Source organism: Glycine soja, chromosome 6 (assembly GCF_004193775.1).
Source record: "Glycine soja cultivar W05 chromosome 6, ASM419377v2, whole genome shotgun sequence".
Lineage (NCBI taxonomy): Eukaryota > Viridiplantae > Streptophyta > Magnoliopsida > Fabales > Fabaceae > Glycine > Glycine soja.
In genome coordinates this window covers 42,556,041-42,579,232 of record NC_041007.1, presented here as the reverse complement: position 1 = coordinate 42,579,232, position 23,192 = coordinate 42,556,041, and the positions used below count along the sequence as shown (strand labels likewise).

The 23,192-nt window shown below is 33.7% G+C and overlaps 2 pseudogenes across 1 annotated transcript in view; both read right to left on the bottom strand.

Annotated features, from left to right (window-relative positions):
- The window catches only part of LOC114417021, an 85,025-nt pseudogene that overhangs the window by 51,383 nt on the left and 10,450 nt on the right, over window positions 1–23,192 (bottom strand). Inside the window, exon 8 of the transcript XR_003667694.1 lies at window positions 18,802–18,853. The product of XR_003667694.1 is annotated as a TMV resistance protein N-like (transcript). The remainder of the gene's footprint in view (window positions 1–18,801; window positions 18,854–23,192) is intronic.
- Window positions 20,642–23,045, bottom strand: LOC114417019 (annotated as a pseudogene).

The window sequence follows — 23,192 nt, the reverse complement described above, 5'->3', positions numbered from 1 at the left end:
TTTAAGATGCTACACTTGAGTTGTGTCTACAAATATCACTCTCTTAAAAGACACAAGCAGAAAAATAATTTGCATTTTTTTTAGAGCAACAGAATGAGTGTTCAGAATGTGCGAGGATCCTTTTGCTTCACACGATTGGAATCGATTGTTGTATCTTGAAAGAGGAGCGCAATCAAATTTTTTTAGTAATGAGAACATTTTATCTCTAAGGATAACATTTTATCTCTAAGGATAACATTTTCTTCCTTAAAATTATTTTCATTTGTACTTGTTATATGTTATATTGTATTGTTAATCCATGTGCTATCATATTTTAAAATTACTTTCCTACTGTTATTTTGTTATTTAGTTTAAGGCTTTTCATCTTCTTCTCATTTATTCCTTTTATTTTTTCTGACATTCACTTCCTCCATCTTCTCTAAATCTTCTTTTGTGTTCAGTAAAGACTATCTCATAATATCCATTCTGTTTTCATACCTCTGATGGATCAACGTCATAAAAAATGTGCAGAACTGGTCTTGTTGATGTTTCAATACAGATGTAGATGTGTGCAAGTTCACGCAAGCACCAAGTAAAGGAAGCTTACTTCTTTAAGAAGACCACAATTAATTTGGATGACCCGTCAATGGGCTTCTACAGCTCAGATTCGATGAATTCACCTTTCAATGTACATTATCTTTGAAGGCATCGATGTCATTTCTATGGAGAGCTTGAAGAAGGAGAGTAGCGAAATTTTTGCGTGCGTCTAAACCGAGCAAGCTCACAAACACGTCATATGTTCTTATTGCATGGATGATGGTGCTAGAAGCCAAAGCAATTCCAGAAGTTGAAGGAAGCAGGGATAAGTGTTTCTGTACACAAACCAAGTGTGGGCAGTGAAGAAATATTAGGTTGGTTGATTGAAGCTAATATGATCGCACTCACACCTTATTTTCCAACTTCCCTTTCTCCCAGTCTAACATAGTCATATATAACATCCCCTGTTTTTAGTTTAGGCATTTTTTTCCCTCGTGGCAACATTCCAACCTAATTTTCTACTCTCCTTTCCGCGAAACTAATATAATTATGTAGAATTCCCTAATTGTGCATTTTTTTATTAAATTACTTTTATGATACTCTAATTTATTCTTTTAGATTTGATTTTGTCCACTTATTATTTTAAGGAACAATTAGGTACCAAAAGAATCTTGTTTAGTTGGTTGAACATGATGTATAAACTGTTGTAAATTAAAATAAAGTTCAATTAGATCCTTTATTTTTTTAATGAATTCAATTTGATCCCATTTTTTTCAATTTTTTTTTTTAAAAAAGATCAAAATTATTTTTAAATAGGATCAAATTGAACACATATTAAAAATGAAAGGACATGATTGAAGCTTTTAAAAATAAAGGATCTAAGTAAATCATTTTTAAAAAACGTAGCACCAATTGAACCTTAAAATAATAAGAGAATCAAATTGAATTTCAAATTAAATTTAAGGGCAAAAAATGTAACATCCCATTTTTCTTGAAATAAATTAAAAAGGTATTTCATTTAAAATAAATAGACTTTTAGAAGAAAAAAATGATGAGTTTTTTGTAATTAAATAAATAAAGAGAAATAACTTTATTAAAATAATGGTTTGAAGAAAAATAAAAAGGGTATTTGATTTATTCATTTGATAGAAAATAAAATAGAATATTTGTTTATAAAAAAATGGAGTAAATAAAAGGCTGAGAGTACCTAGTTATAAATAGATATATATTAGGTCAGTTTTGAGACATGATATGTCCCTATGCTTCCTTTTTCTCCCAATTTCGTTTTCTTTTCTTCCTCTCTGAAAATCCTATTCTTTTTCCGCCTACACTTAAACATGTCTTAGTAAATTGATTGTAACATCTCATTTTTCGTAAGCTAATTTAAAAAAAGAATTGTTATTTATAAATAAATGGAGTTTTAGAAAAATGATGAGCTTTTATAAATAAATAAATAAGGAGATATAATTATTAATTAAAATAATGATTTGAGAGAAAATAAAAAGGATATTTTATTTGTTTGTTTGATAGAGAATAAAATAGCGTTTGTGTTTATAAAATAATAAATAAATAAATAGACTAAACCTAGCTATAAATAGAGTTAGGTCAGTTTTCACATTGACGGTGCCTCTTCTTCTCCTCATTTTCGTTTTTCCCCTTCTCCTTTCAAAAACCCTTTCTTTTTCCTGTAGCACACCAAACCTATATCAGAAAAACGACGATCTCAGACTCATTCACCGTTGGATCGTTGTGAAATTTGAGCACCACATTTAAAACCCAATTCTGAGAATTCTCACCGTTGGTAATTGCAAAATCATGTCAGAGCTAAGATAAATACCCTTCACACCGTAGCTTTCTCTTTTCCCGTAAAAACCCAAAACGGTCTGAGTAAAACTACGATTCCGATTTCGTTAACTGTTGGATTTTCATGAAATTTTGATATGTGGTTTGCGATTCAATTCTACACATTTTAACCATTGGGATTTGCGAGATAATATTCGTGGAGATAGAAAAAGGAATCGCACGAAGACAGTACATATGGAGGCTTTAATCCCTTCTCCGTCTCGCTGATGTTTGAGAACTCTATCGGAGTAGTCGGAGGAAAAACTGGAGGAATATCATGGAATCGTTAGAGATGCTGCTATCGCTGTCAGAAGACACGTGAGTCCGCTTAGAGGTAAGGGATGAGTTATTCACAATTGGAGATTAGTGAGAACATGTGTAGGAATACTTAGAAGATTAAATTGGGGTTTATTTTGGGGTGTTTGTTAAACTATAATTTTTCCTTTACAATCATAAATACAATATTATTGTCCTTATGTACCAATTGATGTTATGATAAGAATTAATTGATAAACTTGAGTGTTCTGGATGTTTTGTGTTTTGACCCATGATTTTGATATAATTGTGTGAAATTATTTGAGGGTTTATAATGCCCATGTTGTGATGAACCTTTTGTATAAATTGTTACAGTGAGATTATGAAATGGTGATTCAAATTATGAGTATGTAATAAATTAAACCTGTGATGAATGGTGAAATAAATGTGTATTGAGATGTGTGTATTGAGTTGTGAGCTATGAACTGTGCAATCACAAAATTGTAAGACCCTTTAAGGACGACGAGTATTATGATGGGATCCACTGTAGAAACCCGACGAGACAAAATGATTTTGAAAAAAATAATTGAGTAATTGTGTGTATTGCATAGTTCATAGATAAAGTGTATATGATTCATGAGGTGTAATAACGTGTTAAATTGAGATTATACCATTGTGATTGAGATCGAGTGTATGTGATAAATTGAGTATGTATATGATTGAGATATATATGTGCATTGAGATATTGTGTGCATTGAGTTGTGAACTATGAATTGTACAATCACACGACCATACGACCCTTTAAGGGCGATGAGTTAATGCTAAGTCCCTTTAAGGGCGACAAGTTAATGTTAAGTCCCTTTAAGGGCGATGAGATAAACTATTTTGAGAACAATTGAAGAGTCGTGTGTTTTGTACACTTCATAGATAGAGTTTGTGTGCTAAAATATTTTCTGGGTTGGACCTGAATCTGGAGGGAGAAGCCCTGACGGAATTTTCGGAGTGTAGGCCTTTGGGGTCACCCGGTTTGAGTGCTCCTTTAAGCCTATGTTGATCCCATATGGTTGGAGCATTCTCGCAAAACACTGTGACCCTGACTGGTCTCCCTATGATATTACCTAGTGAGAGTGACTTGACTTGCTAGTGTGTGGTTTGTCTTGTCATGTACTCCTAGGCGCCCGACAAGGTTTTTCATTGACATGGTACCACATTGCATATAGGATTGAGTCTTAGTGTATCTGTTGCATAACGCTTGTGTATTGTTCTATATTGATTGATTTGATGATATTGTGTTTTAACTATTGAGTATGTGAATGTTGTAAAAATGAATGAGGCGTGTGGTGAAATAACATGAGTTATGCTCAAGTAAATTGTATTTCGTTATATAATATTTATACCTATATGTTGTTTTACTTTTCTTTATTAGTTAGGAATGTGATAACTCACTCTCTGTGTGTTATTTGTGTTTGAATCTTGTGATGATCTTGATCTTTGTGTTCGGGGGAGCAGATGACTAGGTAAATTGCTTTAAGGAATCTTGTGCTGAAGGACGTCGAGACACAACGCTCTGATAGGATGTGACATTGGGGTATAGGATTTTATATTAATTGTATGAAGTCTTAGATGACCTTGTTTGAGCCGAGATGACTTTATTATTTATTTGGACAAGTTTGAATATGATGTAGAAGAAAGTGAATGTGAGCCTTTTATCCCTTTGAAAGACTTGTATTTAAAAATGTTTTAAAAAACAATACTTTTAATTAATATTTGAATTTTTATTCCTTTGTTAGTATATATGTGAGGGGTAGAGGGTGTCACATTGATGATCCCAAACTTGTTAACCGTTGGATCGTCATGAAATTTAAACACGAGGTTTGGAAATTATTTTTGCACAAATCCACCGTTTGATTGCAAAAATAATGTCTGTTGTTGAAGAAATTTCCGTCACACTGAGTTTTTCCTTTACCCATAGACACCCAAAAGTTGTCTGAGTAAAACTACGATCCCGAACTCTTTAACCGCTTCATCATCATGAAATTTGGACACTATCTTGGTACCACATTTTTGCACTGTCTCACTATTGGGATTTGCAAAATAATGTTTTTGCAGAGAGACATTAGTCTCACACGTTGATATTAAAATGGAGGCTACAATTGATTCCCCTTCTCTCTAATGCTTGAAAACCCTAATAGAGCAAACAGAGGAAAAAATTGAGGAATCTTAGGAAATTGCTAGAGATACCGCTATCACTGGCGGACTACACACATGAGCCCACTTAGAGGTAAGGGATGAGTTTATCGCAATTGAAGTTAGAATAAACACGTGTAAGAATCCTTAAAAGATTAAATTGAGGTTTATTTTGGGATGTTTATTGAATTATAATTTTCCTTTATGATTATAAATATAATATTGTTGTGTTTGATAGACTAATTTATATTCTGATGCAAATTGATTGATAAACTTGTGTACTCTTGATGTTTTCATGTTTTTGACCTATGATTTTGATTCATTGATTTTAATATGATTATGTGGAATTGTTTGAGGGGTTTTACCCCCATGTTGTGAGAAACATTTTGTATAAATTGTTATATTGAAATTATGAAATTGTGATTCAAATTGTGAGTATGTGAAAAATGGAACCTATGATGAATAGTGAAATACATGTGCATTGAGATGTATGTATTGAGTTGTGAACTATGAATTGTATAATCACACAACTATAAAACCCTTTAAGGCGACGAGTTAATGTGTAAAAAGTATTGTGATGGGAACCACTGAAGGGACCATACGAGTTTAATCACAAGCGCGACGAGTTAAAATGATTTTGAAAACAATTGAGTAGCTGTATGTATTGTATAGTTTATAGGTAAAGTGTATATGATTCATGAGGTATGATAACATGTTAAATTGAGATTATACCATTGTGATTAAGATCGAGTCTATGTGATAAATTGAGTATGTATGACTTGTAATATATATGTGCATTGAGATGTCGTGTGAACTGAGTTGCGAGCTATGAATCGTATAATCACACGACTATAGGATTAAGTCTTAGTGTATCTGTTGCATAATTCTTGTGTATTGATCGATATTGATTGATTTAGTGATATTGTTTTTATTATCCTTGAGTACGTGAATGTTGTGAAAATGAATGAAACGTGTTGTGTTGTAATATAATGTTACGCGACAAAGTGTGGAATAACGTGAGCTATGTTAAGTAAGTTATATCTCATTTATATATATATATATATATATATATATATGTTGTCACATTTCTCTCTATTAGCTAGGAATGTGATAACTCACTCCCCGCGTGCTATTTCTGTTTGGATCCTGTGATGATCTCAAACTTTGTGTTCGTGAGAGCAAATTGTTCGGTGAATGACTATGGAGAACATCAAGCTAGAGGACACATGAATACAAGCTGATAAGATGTGACATTTGGGTATAGGTTTTTGTATTAATTGCATGAAGTCTTGGACAACTTTATTTTGAGTCAAGATGATTTTATTATTTATTTGAACAAGTTTTATTATGATGTTAGAAAAGTGATCAATGTGAGCTTTTTACCCTTTTGAAATACTTTTTATTTAAATGTGTTTTAAAAACTTTTAATTAATTCTAATTTCTTATTCCTTTTATTATTAGTACATTTATGTGTGGGATAGAGGGTGCCACAAAAAATATAATTGAACTTTTTTTAAAAGAGAGATGATATTTGAACACTCTATTTTAAACACTTCGTCACACACATTTTATTTTATTTCTATTTTTTTCCCATCGCATCATAAACTCTATAATATTTATAGTCTTTTTTCTGTCTAACTATGCATGTGTAGGGTGTCCAACAATATTTATGTTTTTGACAAAGGGTGAATGATGCTTGGATACCCCTTTAAATTTGTACACCTAGGAGAGACGGGAAGAGGGGAGAAATAAGTTATTGATTTAATTTTAAATGTCTAATCACTCATAGGAAAAATGAATAAATAAGCGATTGATTTTATTCATGTTGTAATATAGTAGGAAGAGAGAGATAAAAAGAAATTAAATGTTGATGGGATGTTTGTAATTTGTGGGTGCTCAAATATAATTATCCTTCTTTTGATGAAACTAGCTCATACCATCAGTAAAATATAAAAGAATCTCATTGAAGATAGATTATTTCATATAAAGTGCGATCAATAATTGTTTTTCCTATTTCACACTCACGTTGCAAATTCTGACAACTTGAACATCGTTAACCAACCCAAATGTAAACCTTTGTCTATTCTTTAACACAAAATTTCATGCCAATGGAAGACTAGAAAATATGTGACCTAATATAATATATTTGTCACCTTCAGAACCATTTCTGGAATGTATACATAGTATGACCTGAAAATTTTTAAAAATATGACTAATGCAAATATAAGTAAAAAAATGAAAATTCATCATGAAATGAGAGACTCATTTCCGATAACCCAACCAAATAGATTAGCCACACGTGTGAGAGCTTCTCTCCATCTCTGCACTTCCTCCATCCTCTCTTTGTGATGGGATCACCTATTACTCCGATGTTGTTATAGCAATCAGAATCACAACGAATACCAACTCCCTTCTTCAACAGGTTTATAGAAACCTTGGATTACTACTTGGCAATGCTCGAGTCCATTGATCTGTCTCTTCCAAGAAAGAGCAAGCAGCGGGTTAATGTGGAGCAACATTGTTTGGCTCGGAATATTGTCAACATTATTGCTTGCGAAGGGAAAGAAAGGGTAGAGAGACATGAGCTGTTAGGAAAGTGGAAGTCGAGATTAACAATTGCTGGCTTTCGTCAATATCCTTTGGGTTCTTATGTGAATTTTGTCATAAAAAGCCTGCTGAGGTGGTATCCAGAACATTATAATCTTGTGGAGAAAGATGGGGCCATGCTAGTGGGATGGAAGGACAGAAATTTGATTTCAGCTTCAGCTTGGCATTAATTACATGCAGACTGGAAATAATGTAGTGGTACAAATATGTTGCTGATTGAGGTTTATGTTGATTTCCAGGCCCATGTGTTACTTATAATTGTTTTAAAATTCACTGTTCCATAAATTAGTCTATGGAGTTTCATGTCATAGTGATGCAGAATTGCAGATTACTGTATACCAATTCTTTTGGTCTACAATTGTTTAGGTATGTACAATGTTTTGGTCTACAAATATTGCAGTTGTACCTGAAACTTATCCTTTGTCTCCAATACAAAATTAAATGAATTCACAATAAGATTATTGACAGTTTGCTACATTGTTATCCGATACAATTTGGTGCATTACCATTTTGTATCAATATTATTAATTTTTGCATAACCACGAATTTTCGTTCAGGTTTTGGAAGACCCATTCCCCTTTCATTATGAACCACGAATTTCTGCTACACATGCCTATCCAATTATTGCCATGCTGCATAAAGTGAGATGCGTCTCTTATATTTATGAAACCATCCAGTCCCACATGCTGATTGTTGAACCACCTTGGTATTATACTTGTTGGAATAATACCTGAAATGTGCGGTGGCCACAACAACCATCAACATTCATCACGCTTGTATTGGGGTCTGCCTAGTACCACAGACACAACTATAGGTTAGTTCCCGGGTTCTACACCACAAAAAGAGAGAGAGAAAGAGATGTGAGGAGGAATAAATAATATGCAAAGAGCAAAAACAAATTAAAAAATTAAATGACAAGTATAAAATAATGCCTGGAACAAAATAACAAGCTAAAAATTACTATAACAATATTGAATCTTTTACAAAATAATAAAGACCATGAGCATATCTTTTCACCTTATTCCAACAAAGTAGAATTTACTATAACAATATTGCATCTTGTAAAGAGATGGTTGGATTGTCTATCCAAAACCAGAAGTGATGGTAAAATTGAATGCTACTTGTTGCTTCTACCGTGCATCCTTTTTTTGGAATGTTTGTTGCAAATCATGCATCCATATTTAACTATGCTTCCATATCTTCATTATGATAGAAGTCTAGCCGAGTTGCAATTGCTACTACCTGTTTTCTTCAATTGCCAAAAATTTGCGCGTCTGAGGCAATGCATTTTTGTTGTGTATCATTAATTGTTTAGTTTGATAGTTGTAGATCCTGTTCAAACACCCAATGATACTGGTATTTCTTAACCTCAACATAAAACCTGGACCACTAGCTATTCCAAAATCCAATTTCAATTAATTACCATGAAAATTCTTGTTCGAGGGACTACATGTTAACTCGTTGGCAAGTGCATCAATTTGTCATAAATAATAAAGTACTCGAAAGTTCAACACATGAACTTTATTTATACTTAGATATATGCAAACCCAATTTACAAGCAAGAGATAAAAAATTTACATGTAAAATTTAAAGAAAGTAAGAGAGATGAATGATAAAAAATTTAGGCAAAATTGTACTTTTGGTCCCCCACATTAGCTCCAACTTCGGATTTGGTCCCCCGATAATTTAATTCATGAATTTGGTCCCCTGTTTTATAAAATCCTGCAATATTGGTCCCGGACGCCTCAATTGGATGTTGACCGTTAAGTAGTGATGTTGAATGCCATGTGCCACGTTTTTATTGGATGATAATTGTCACATGTCATGTTCTGATTGGATGTCAACTCCATGAAAGATGAAATGCATTATTGTTTTCATTGACTAATCAGAACATGACACGTGGAAGTTATCATCTAATAAGAACATGACACGTGGCAGTCAACATCACTACTTAACGATCAACGTCCAATTGAGCCGTCCGGGACCAACATTGCAGGATTTTATAAAATAGGGAGATCAAATTCGTTAATTAAATTACCGTGGGATCAAATCCAAAATTAGAGATAAACTGGGGGACCAAAAATGCAATTTTGTCAAAAATTTAAAATAGAAGATTAGGAAATAAATAAAAATTAAAGAGATAAGTGATTAAAGTAAAAGATAAGAAATGTAGAAGATAAAATAGATAACATATGAAAAGTAAAAGATAAAGATAATGAAAAAAAAATGAATTCAAAATATGTTAATGTTGGGATCTAACATGTCTTATTTGCATAAGATGTATTATTTTAGATTTTTCTCTATCAATTGAGTGAACTTTTCCTACTCACATCTATTAAAATACTTGTTTTACCCCTAATGTCTCATGATGACAAACCTATCTTATTAAGATGTTTGCTTTGATGCATGAGCATAATGCAATCACTCTGTGTCTAGCAATGAATTTATTAAGATATATCTTCCTTTGAGTTCTATTAGAAATTATCCTCTCTCGAGTGACAAATCCCTAAAACTAATGCATATAAGACTTCCTTGTATTTCTACTAAGGATTATCCTCTTTCGAGTGTCTAATCCCTAAAGATGATACAAGAATGAATGATACATGAAATTAAAATAAGAAAGGATAACAAGAAAAAAACACATTTTGGATTGATAGATATAAAACATATAACACATTTTTTTACTTTTTAGGCTTGTCAGACCCTAACTAAGGGAGTTTAGCCTTTTATTGTCATGAGAGACTTTACACTTTAGGGGCTGATGCAGATAGAAGAAGAAGAAGAAGAAGAAGAAGAAGAATTGATAGAGCAGGAAAAGGGGTTAATAGACACAGAAAGAGAGTTTCCTCTATTAGAGATACTTAGACTTAAGATGCATTCATTAAAGAGTCTTGAGTCTCCAGGGTGGTTTAGGGACTGGTATCCCTATGTGTCTTTCTCCTTTGCTTTCTATTGTTTTTATAGGTTTAAGGTAGCTTAATTTTCATGCGACCTCACGCTTAGCGCAAACATTCGTGAGCCTTCTTTGCACCTAGCCTATGCTTTCTTGCTTAGCGAGGGTGCGCGCTAAACCTAGATTGCACATTAAGCAAGCTGTCCAATTTTTCTAATTTTTCTTCAAGGCTTTTTCTTCCATTTTTTGCATCAATTTTCTTTCAAAGCACTTGAAATCTTCTTTTTTTTTTAACTTTTGCTAATAAAAAACTACAAAGATATTAAGTTCTTTATTACTTCATTAAAAATAACAGTAAACTAGAGAAATTCCAATTATTCTTAACCAAAATTGACTATCAAATTAACTCATATTTCACAGTTATCACTACACATGGTTGTGTGAAATAGAATAGCCACATATGATCTGATTCATCTACGACTGATAAATGCTATGCATACATCATTTGTATACTAAAATCACATTACAATTATTTCATTTTCTTCTCTTTTATTGCTTATTTTGTGTTGAAACAATAAGAACTTAGCTTCTTCTGAGTATTTATTCAAAAGATGCTAAAGTTAATGAATTTATAGTAATTTTGTATAGAGATGTAACAAAGGCATGGAAGAGGATTGATGAATTGAAGTGTCACGCTCATAGTGACTTCCTCGCTCAGCAAGTCAAAACTGCTCAACCCAAACAAATTGCTTAGCTTAGGAAGCTACATTGGAAGACAATTGTCACGAGAAAGCGCGCATAGTGCGCATCCTGCACTTAGCATGTGGTCACTTGATCTAGTAGGACATGCATGCTTAGTGCAAGTATCGTGTTCAACGCACAAGAAAGTTCAGATTGGAGGTCAGTTGCTGAAGCATATAAAAAGAAAGGAAACAATTGTTTCTTTAACATCGAAGAAACCAACAAGAAGCAGGGGAGCAGAGGAGCAAGGAAGCAAAGAAGCCATTGCTGAAGGAAATCAGTTCCTGGAGCGCTGGTTGATCTGTCTGAATCCATTTCTCTTTCATTTCTTCCCTTTCATCTCACATTTATATTTGTAAGTCTCTCATGATATTGAAAAGTTAAAATCACCCATTGTTGGGAGCTCTGCAAACCAAATTCTCTTTGATGTAATGATTCTAAACTATCTATTAATATGATATTATTGTTCTTCTCTGTGCTCATTCACATGTTTATGGTCTGATAATCCATTTTCTTGCATTGTTTTAGGATTTAGATATCTGAAAATGTTTATAAGCTAAAAACTTGGGAAGAACATCTAAGTAATCCATGTCTAGGGATAGAGTGACATTGTCTAGCCTATGTATGAATCTTTGTTCGTAATGCAAATTATTTAATATAACTTTTAAGGGATTAGGAGTGATATTAGGTGATTTAAACTCTCACTTGATGGATCAATGTTAGAGTATGTTAGAAGGTGCGGGCAATAATCATATGCATGTTAAAAAGAGAAAAAAAATATTAAGATTACATCAAGAATGATTTTGGCACATGGAGCCCCAAACATGTTCCTTAACTCATCATAACACCATCTCCCAACCTTGAGCATTTGTTTTCTTAACCTTACATTTTCCTTGCTTGATAATTAATTCATTTTAGTATACTTGCAGTTTATCAATGAACAATATTCGATTTGAGTCGCTAATTGCTTAATCGTTAGATATGTATATATAACTCTGAGTACAAGCATAATTCCTATGGAATTCAATACACGGTCTTACCGTTTTACTACTACGTATATAGCTTGATATACTTGTCAAGAAGTCAACAATGACGAGATCTACCCGAAAAAGAAGTGGAATGCTATATCATTCTATTTCTTCAAGGCCCCTAATACCACATACACAACTATATATTAGTTCATGCACTACTAGAAAACCAGCCTTCTACATCGGTTATTCGGCACCAACAACATCGGTTTACGAACATCGTAGTAGGGGACATCGTTAAAAGAAGTTGCCTATACTATGATGGTTGTCACCGACCGATGTAGAATGCTGAGAAAACTACGACGGTCGGCTCTAGAAGACCGATGTAGAATGCTGATCATTCTACGACGGTCACTGAGGGACCGATGTAGAATTCTAATCATTTTACGACGGTCACTGAGGGACCAATGTAGAATGCTAAGCATTCTAAGACACTCTTTCACACGTGACCATCTTAGAATGATTAGCATTCTACATCGGTCTTGTCAAAACCGATGTAGAAATGCTAATTTTTTTATTTTTTGAATTTGGATTTTTTTTGTCTTTTGCATCCTTTCAACCTCCTTTTGTGATGCCTTGATCTACTACTAAAACAATTAATAAAAGGGACCATGTAAAACATTATTGAAGAACATAAAAATCACCAGGCATGTCATAGCAAATAAAAATTAGGATTTAATTGCATGTCTAAGTAATTTTAAATGATGTAAACTATTAAAATCTAATATTCCATTAGAAAACCTGGGATTTTAAATCTACAAAGTAAACCAGATAATTTAAGAAAGAAATTTTATGAGAGGATAACATACAAAACCATCCTGCCTCAAATTAAAGTTTTACCTCATTAACCAATGCCTTGCAACTCCAAATAAAGGCTCATAAAACTTTTGCACTAATAAACAGAGCACAATACAAACAATGTTACTTGATAATCAAGTGATGGTATTAATTAGCATATTTTGGTAAGGAGAGTGAAATACTCATAGCTGGAAAAGAATTGTGAAGACAATTAACAATCAAGTTGCATCCATTTCACTTAAGTTTTCATTTTATTGGAAGGAAGCATACAGCTCCATGTGCTGCTTGCTGATGACAGTGATCAGAAGTGACTACCCAGACTTTGGGGCAACCATCATCCTTTAAAGTTGCAACCTAAAATGAGCAACAAATACTAATGTTAATTTCCATTCAAAGAATAAGAGGAAATAAAAGATGTACAATGTTCATAAAGAGGAAGAAGTTCTCTGTTGGTAGTGTCAATTCCAATGCAAAAAGATTCACTTATACTGCTGCAAAATTGGAGTATTGTAAATGGAGATGACCTTGGTTCTCTCGTTAAAACCCTTTAAAGTTACATGCCTGACATCAATGCAATTCAACGCCCATGTGTGCAGAAAATAATATCATTTTAGATACTAATTCATTAATAATTGTTTGAATTCCACATTCTAAAGAAAGGCAAGCAGGAGATTCCACATTTATAATTTCCCTGTTTACCCCATAATCACAAAGCCACAATTTAACTTAATGATGAAACCATACAACATAGTTTACGACCTATCATGCCATGATATAGTTGAATTTATTTTAGCTTAACATTTTGAACTTAATTTTTATGCACTGCCATTATCAGTGTAAAGATTTTTACATCAACCAATTAGAGATCACCCTATATATAACTTCCAAATAGTTATTGCAAAAGCTAACAATATATGATTGGATGATAATTTTTTTTTTAAAAAAATTATATTGTAATGTTGGTGTATCTAAATTCTAAATTTTTCTGAGAAAAAAAAAACAATGAACACTATCTCCACAGCAAAATAGATAAATAAAAAAAATCAATTAACACTCCAGATTAGAGAGAGGTGAATATAGTCAAATACAATACCCCTTGATATAAACATTGGGAAGCCACAAGCATGAGTTTGGATCCATTAGTCAATTTGGATGCAGTCAAAGTCATGGGGTCTTCCAAAACCTTTCCTGTTAGATAATTCATTGATTTCAACAAGAATGAACAAAAGGGGTTTCTTTCTTATGAACAACAAGAATGAAGAAGAATAGTCTAGATTTTCTTCCAATAACAGATGCTGTCATTGTATTTTCTTGAAGGAAATTATAACAGAAATGCTCACACTCTAAAATGAGCTTTTAATTTAAAGTTCATAGATACATGTCATGTCACATTCCAAAGGCAACTAGAAATATCAGTTTTCGTGTATTGAAAGACAATTAAGAACAAAGTAAGAAAGGAGTTCATAGAAAGATGTGGAAAGAATTAATATAAATATGATTTCAGTTAATAAATATGATGTGGAAAGACCCTTTTACAAAGCTAACATATTGTACCTTTATATAAATTAATAAAAAAGGTTTACTTCTGTTAATAACTCTACATTTATAATAATAAAAATGTTTCTTTTATACTCACCAAACAATAACTGAATAAAATCTATTGCATACATTCTTCTTCAGAAAAATATAAAAAGTAAATGCTTAGAAGAAAGTTGGTCTCATGTGGCATATGTTTATTTGTATTAGAAAATTGAAAGCAGAACAAATTAGTAACTTACCAAAAAGACTCCATGGCAGCCTTCACCACAGCTACTTTATGGATTGGCCATTATGAATGAACCAGAAGAAACCATAAAGAAATCATTTATGATCCATTAAAAAAGTATTAAAAAATCCAATCCATCAATGAATCGTTTGATAAATACATATTCAGTACATCTATTAGAGTGGCTCTTATAAATAAATCCAATCCTAAGGCTGGAAAGTTGTACTCTTATATGAGTGCCAAAAAGTGGCTCCAAATAAACAGTGAGTGAAAGATTCAATTCCATACCTCAGCAACCTTGACACAAGAAGCAATCTCTGTTCTTCCTGTTGTACGATCTTTAGCTTGAATGCAAGCAAGATTGTTGGACTTTTTCTTGGATTTGCTAGCAACCTCTTCTTGATACTGAATGCACCAATGTTTTTTACCATTTTGCTTTATTGTATTTGTCCACTAACTCTGCATCCAATAGAAGAAGCAACACACTCACAAGGAGATTTTCATATTTTTTTTACCTTTCAGTGTTTGACACTTAAGAATATGGGTGCACATGAAGCCACTTCTATATCTGCTAATTACCTAAACATCCAAGAATGCAACTGATTTTAAAAAAATATTATTGCTGAATGAATTAATAAAATTTACATATGTATATCATTTGTCAAATTATATGAATTTTAAATTTTATCTTTTAAGACTGCTATAAAATTTACATATAATAAGAAAAAACAAATTCAAAATTGTGTGTATCGTGTATATATGCTAATTAACTAAATTTCCAAGAATCTTATTGCTACTAACGAAAGATTATAAAAGGAAATTAGTAAAAAGTTGTCCAACTTTGAAATTGAAAATATATAACCTAAAACATGAAATAAACATACAGAAATAGCAATCACGTGTAGACCTTGTGCATGTGAAAAATCACTCTCCCACCAAAATCCCAGATCATATTCTGGTCGTTTTATTATTTTATATATGCTCTCGCTAATGTCTTGAAACTTTAACGATTATCTATCGGCTTATTTAGCTGCACTAAGCGGTTGTTTATTGGCTGCAATGGTCTTGCATTAGCATCGAAATCCTGCAAATTTATCATAAATATGAATTTTAAAATAATTATTATACAGATTAGTAATTTTCAATTGACATTTTATGATTGAACACTTTAATTATTACAAAACTTTTTCATTATTAGTATATTCTAATTAATTTCATTTTACAATATCATAATTAAACAAATATATTTTTCCTACAAATTGACGACTCCTCTCTCTCTATCTACACAGTTATAAATTCCTGGTTTATATCGTGAGCCTTTAGTCATGTGAGATATATGAAAAACTATAGTAACTTACATCATGAACGGCATCCCGAAGTAATCTGATTTGCTCTTTTGAAACGGATTTCACCTGATCAATTACACAGGTGTTCAAATTATAAAATATTGAAGAAAATAATAAAAAAGGAAAAATTATAATATAACACAAATAAATAAATATTCCAAATACCGCTAAATTGATATATCATGCAAAGTGGAGTTAGCTAACAAACCTCTTTAAGCATGGTCCAAGCAATATCCTCAGTGCATGGAGGAGTAGTGAGCGAACCAATATATCTGTAATACAGTGTTGTGCTTGTGCCTATTTTAACCAGCCTTGGATCCATTACATCCACTTCTCTTTCTGCTCCCGTACTATTAGAAATGACCATTAAGTGGTTCGTTAACTAAAAAAGATGTATGTGCATGTAAGAAATTTAGTATTCAATCATAACAAAGACATATATAAAGACACTGTGACATATTTAATTAATTTACCAATGACAAGAAAGGATCTGGTCTTCTTCCAGCCTTATACAATATTCCAATCACTGCAGTTTGTCCTGATGGAGTTTCGTGCACCATGTGTAACTCTAGATCCAACCTGAAAGCAATTGGATATTTAATTCAAATACTTACTGAAGCCTAATTTAAAGTCTATTTTGCAGTAAAGTCTTAACCAAGAAAACTAGTTTTGCAGACCAAAAGAGGGTTTTGTTGATACTGAATCTCCTATGTTATGTATCACAGAGGCCTAAGACATGTCCATCAATACACCGCATAGCTGCAATCTAATCACAAGAAAATCACATCAGACCTTATAACTTAGAAGTCCTCAGCAATATGAAATTCAAAGCTATGAATGAATTGCAATACCTTTCCATGGACCTCATATTTGATGGGTCCATCTAGTTCAGCTCCTAACGCCATTAATTTAGTTACTGTATTGTTCATATCAGTCACAGTAAATGATAGAAGCGATGAGTACCCTTTCTGTGTGGCTTGCTGCTGCTCACTGAAATGGAAATTTGAGAGTGAATCAGCAGCTGGCCACTCCATGGACCAATATTGCACGCCAAACATTTCTTTTAAAATCATAAAGAAAGAATAAAAAAACAACTGAATAAGAAAGTAAGATCTTGTTATTAGTCATTGTTAATTAAGGCTTAATTTGGAATGAACAAAATATCGAAAGGGTACTTGGGAGAATGCAAGCTTGAGATAACCGGATTGGAGTTCGGCCCAACAAAGGCTGCAGACATTGATGCTGAAGTCCAAGCCTTCGGAGTAGAATCGTGCAGCTTTTGGAACATCCTTGTGTAGTTGTAATATCCACCTGAATGACGCTGCCATTAGGGACACCGTCTGTTTTTCGATCTTCTTCTCAGACACACCCTTCCCCTCCAACTCCTCCAAAATCACATTCCTCGCCGCCTCTGTCTCCGCCAAGCCCAACGCCTGCTTCAGCGCCGAAGTCCTCTGCTCCGACGGGTTCATATGCTCCCTACTCTACCAGTAATACATAAAAGAAAGACAATCTCTCTCGAGAGTGAAGCTCTCCCACCCCTTATCCCCATGCCTGCTAGGGAAATCCTTCATTGCACGTGCGAGCTCCTGCACGGCCTTCCCGTTGCACCGATTCTCGATGAGGAAGCGTGCGACGGCGACGCCTTGCGAGGCGCTGAGGAGGTGGATCTCGCAGAGGAGCTCGGTGTTGCTGGTCTCGAAGGCGGCGAGGAGGTCGGGGTTAGCGTTGGACTAGACGAGGGAGTCGGCCATGGTGAGGGAAGTGATAGACATGAGTGAGTGCGTGAGTGGGTAGGGAAGTGATAAACAAGCTAGGTTGAAGACCAAGAGTCTCGATATCAATTAAGATAACAATGGTGTTTTGATAAAATCCGTCGTAATTCTTATTACCAACACACATTCTAAGACGGTTTTCAATAACCGTCTTAGAATGTGTGTCATACAAAGCTTTTTTCAGTACATAATTGTAAAAATGTCACCGGTTCATTTTCTAAGACAGTTCAAAAAGAACCTTCATAGAATGACTGTCCTAAAAGCTCACTTTTCTAGTAGTGATGGTTTCTACACCAAAATAAAGAGAGAAAGAGATGAAAGGAGGAATTAGTGTGCTCACCTGAGCAATTTGTTCATCCATGAAAAACACATGCTGGTGCAGCGTCCCCTCTCAACAAATTCTGGGCAATTGCAAATATTTAATCCTAATTTTATTGCTCAAGTGTATTCATTTTTTAACAAGTAGAAAACTCAAGCTGTTTTTGAATATAAATAAATGAAAACCATGCAAATTAATTTGATCCTGAAATTCTTCGACACATTTATTTCATTCATGCAAATAAATGAGAGTTCAAACTTGACTTCTTTCTTTTGTCAAACAACTGAATTTATTGACTCTACTTGAGTAGACTTATTAGTTATTACATACACGCATGGTGGTACTATCAGCTCACTAAATAATCTAAAAACACATATTTCAAAGTCAGAGTGTGATTATATCTAACTTAATTTGTAGATAGCCTTTATAAAATTAACAAATATCAAAGTATATTTTCTGAAATGATTTAAATTTTCATTACACATGTATATAGTCGAGCGAAGAGAGACATGGAGAAAGAAATAAAGAAATGTTACATAAGACAAATTAAAAAATTAAACGACAAGCAAGAAATAGTGTCTGGATAAATAAATAGTTTAATTTCTATTTTTTAAAAACTAATAACAGACCATGAGTTTCTTTCTCTGTTTTTTTAAGCTATAGACCATGCATTTCTTCTCACCTTATTATCCAAAGTTTCAAATAAAGTGAAATTTGTTTAATTTGTACCTTGTAAAGAGATGATTGGACTATTTACCCCAAAAGTCCAGGTGAACTTGATCTTGCTACTGCTGCTACAACTGTGCATCCATATTCAAATATGTCTTCAATTCTTCACTATGAAGAATGCCTAGCCGAATTGCAATTGCTACTTGGTTTCTTCAATTGCCAAAAATTTGCGCTTCCGAGACGACAAATTTTTACTGTGCATTGCTGTTAAGTTTGATAATTCTAGTTCATGTTTATATACCCAACGATAGCCATATTTCTTCACCTCAACATCCAAATCTTGATCATGAAGATCACTGAATCTACTTTCCACTTTTAACTGATCAAAATTAGAGACATCAAAACGTGATCTAGTGTAATAGAATAGCCACAAGTGATCCGATTCATCCGTGACTAGATCTTCACGGAAAAGAACCGGAATATAAAGAGATGGACGTTCTTTCTTTCTTTGTTCAGGTGGAATAGAAGGGCCACATGTAATACTAAGAATTGAACGTTGTTCCATGTCTGGAGGGGGCATTCTTCTTTCTTTGTGTACCACGAAGATTACACCACACACAATTCCTATCCAATTATCGTCAAGCTGCATAAAGTGAGATCTGTCTATGTTTATGACATTGCCCATGCCCAAATGCTGTTCGTCGAACCACCTTGGCATTTCACTTCCTGGAATAATACTTGAAATGAATGGAACCCACCACGGCATTAAATAGCTGGAAGAATGATCAAGAAAGGAAAGAGTTAAGAGTTGAACTATTTGCATCATCCATGGGAAACACATTTCGGTGCAGCGATCTCTCTCAACTAATTCTGGGCAGTTGAAAATATTTAATCCCAATCCATATTCTTCATATTCAACAGTTCTCCATTCTGGCATACACAAATCAGTTCGTGAAGGGAGCTCAGGCAAATATTTCAATCTTCTGCAGTGTTGCAAGTTTAAATGTAACAGGTTGCAAAGCTCCTTGAGGCTGGGTAGTGTTTCAAAATTGTTTCCCCTTAAACATAGCTTTTCTAAGCAATGCAAATTTCCAAAAGCATCAGGGATTTTAAGTAAATTGCAGAAACTTAGATCAAGTTCACGCATATATGAGAAAACAGGAAAGGAAGGCAACAAACATCTAACTGAATCTTCTGATAAATGGATATTTTGTAGGTTTGAACATCCGAAAAGACTTAGGTATCTGAGAGAACTGAGTCCCAATATGGTACTAGGTAAGCTTACTAGACTTTGGCAATCTTTCAAATTTAAAACAGTAAGCTTTCTTAGATGACCAATGGATGGATGTATCTGCCTTAGTTCTATACATCCTTCGAGATTTAACTCTTTAAGATTTAGGTCCTCTACAAAATGTGGCAAATTTACGAGACTTCTGCAATCTCTCAAATTTAAAACAGTAATCTTTCTTAGAAGACCCATGGATGAGTGTAGCTGTCTTAGTTTTCCACATCCTTCGAGATTTAACCGTTCAAGATTTAGGGCCTGTTCAAAATGTGGTAACTCAACAAGACTGTTGCAGCCACTTAATTTCAAATAGGTAAGATTTCTAGGAAAGCCAACGGATAGATGTAGCCGCCTTAGTTTTCCACATCCTTTGAGGTTTATCACTTTAAGACTTAGGGCCTGTTCAAAATGTGGTAACTCGACAAGACTGTTGCAGCCACTTAAATTCAGATAGGTAAGATTTATAGGAAAACCAACAGATGGGTGGAACTGCCTGAGTCATATACATCCTTTGAGATTTAGCTTTTCAAGATTTAGGGCCTCACCAAAATTTGGCACCTCGATTAGATTTTCGCAGTAAGAGACATTCAATCGTCTCAAATTCGGTATCGGCTGCAATGAAGGACCAATAGAAAGAGACAAAATTAAAAACAACACTTGGACCGTGATTATTAATTATTCGAACAAGAATCAAATAATCAAAGATAATTTGTCCATTGATACATTCATTTAAAGAAAATGAAAATAGGAAAAGCATAAAAATTTACACTACCTGTGTGTTGTGCCATAAATGTTGCATGTTACTCCGAGAAAGATTCAACTCAAAAAATTTGTGTGGCTGAACACATTGAGGTAGAAAGTTAAAGGGATAGTATTCCCAAATAAGATATCCTAATTTATTCGAAAGATAATTGAGGTTTCCTGAAAATCTCTTCTTCTTATACGTGGGAAGCATAAGCAATTTAAGGTTTTTAATTTTTGATAGAGCATCAACTCTCATTGTTGTTTCAAAAAACATCCATGATTCATCTTCAACAACTATGGCTTCCAAATTTTTTGCTTCCTACAACATTGCAACAGAAGAAAGAAAATATTAGATCTTTTGAAGTACATACAAATTACAGAAAAAAATGGAGCAACCTAAGATTTATACATTAAAAAAATTTTGTACCATATTGTCTGACATAACTTTGTAGAGATCTTCACAATCCCAAAGTCTACTCCACTTTCTTGGCTCTTTGGGTGATTTTTCTCTAACAATGCACTTGCCTAAATCACTCAGCAAGTTATGCATATAAATCCTCCCATAACTAATGGTTATGATGATTTATCAACAAGAATTTGGAGCCCAATTTCAGGATTAAATCCACGAAAATCTAGGACTTCCTTCACATAATGCTCAAAATATTCATGACTGAAGAAGCAAGTAATATCTAAAAATATTTCCTTATCTTTTTATTCCAAATCATCATAACTTATTCGCAACACGTTCATAATATCCTTACTTTTATTTTCACTTAGCCTAACCAATGTACCTCTCCACTGTGAATCATTTAGACCAAACAAAGATTTGCCTATTACTTTAATTGCCAAGGGATGGCCTTGAACATATGAAAGTACACGATATGTCAACATTTTATAATCACTCATAATATAGTCACATTTGAAAGCATTTTTGCAAAATAACTGAACAGCATTGTCGTGATTCAACGGTTGGGCTTGATAAACATAATTTACTCCATGTGCCCTTAATATGTGTTCATTCCTAGAAATTATGATGATTCTACTCCCTTCACCAAGACATTCATATAATATAGTCTCTATATTCTCTGTAAACATACATAGTTGTTCATCTCGACTAACATTATCAAGAACTATAAGTCCTCGTTTATTGTGTAGTCTAGATGATACCATATAGTATCCCCTAAAAACATCAGAAATCTGTAGATTTTCACAATTTAGACACTGATGAAGTAATTCTTTCTGTACACCTAGTGAATTAGATTGTCTCCCGGGCCCATAACTGTTCTCAACATCAACAAAACAATGAACATCATACTGATGAGCAATCTTTTTGTATAAAGCAAGGGCAATAGTCGTTTTTCCTATTCCTCCCATTCCACTAATTCCAACAACTCGAACGTCACTAACCAACTCCAGTGCTAAACACTTTTCAAATTCTTCAATACGGGATTCCATCCCAACTAAATTACCATTTGGAAGATTTTGAAATTTGGGACCCAATATATATTTTAGTTTTTGAACAATTTCTTTAATCATTGCAGGTTGTGACCTGAAAATTTAAAGAAAATGAAGAATGGCAAATTATCAGAACCACAACATAATGTATATATGTACAGGGCAAAGTAGGTTTGATAAAAACAACTTGACTAAGAAATGATGAAATGTATGCACATGGATATAATATGACTGTCTGCATATAAATTTGTACTTACTTATTTCGGATATCCCAGCCAGAGAGATGGGCCACTTGTGTGAGAGCTTCTCTCCATCTCTGCACTTCCTCCATCTCCTCTTTATCTTCTCTGAATCTTTCTTCGTGTTCTGCAAAGTCTATCCCAAAATAACCACTCTGTTTCCGCACCTCTGATGGATCAACATCATAGAAAATTGGAAGAACACGACTCGGGGATGCTTCAATAGTGCAGTTGCAGATGTGTGCAAGTTCACGCAAGCACCAAGTTGAGGAAGCATAGTTCTTAGAGAAGACCACAAGGAAAAGGCGAGACTCTTCAATGGCCTGTAGCAGCTCGGGTGCTATGGACTCGCCTTTCGGAAAATGCGTATCATCTTTGAAGGCATGGATGCCATTTTGAGAGAGAGAATCAAAGAGAAAAGCAGTGAAGTTGTTGCGCGTGTCTTCACCGCGGAAGCTGACAAACACATCATATGCAGTGATGATCGCATGAGATGAAGAAGAAGAGCCGCATTGGATGATGGTGTTAGAAGCCATTGCAAAAGCTGTGAAGTTTCGAAGGAAGGTGAATGGTTTATGGATGCAAAGAAATCATGGACACGGAAGATGAGGAGTTTTTCTTGTCATATGTTGGGGTCCGCAGAAACCACGTCACTTATTCACACTTTATTTTTGTTTTCCCTTTTTTTTGTTCCGCTTAGTACTGACACAATCTCTTGGAAGAAAATT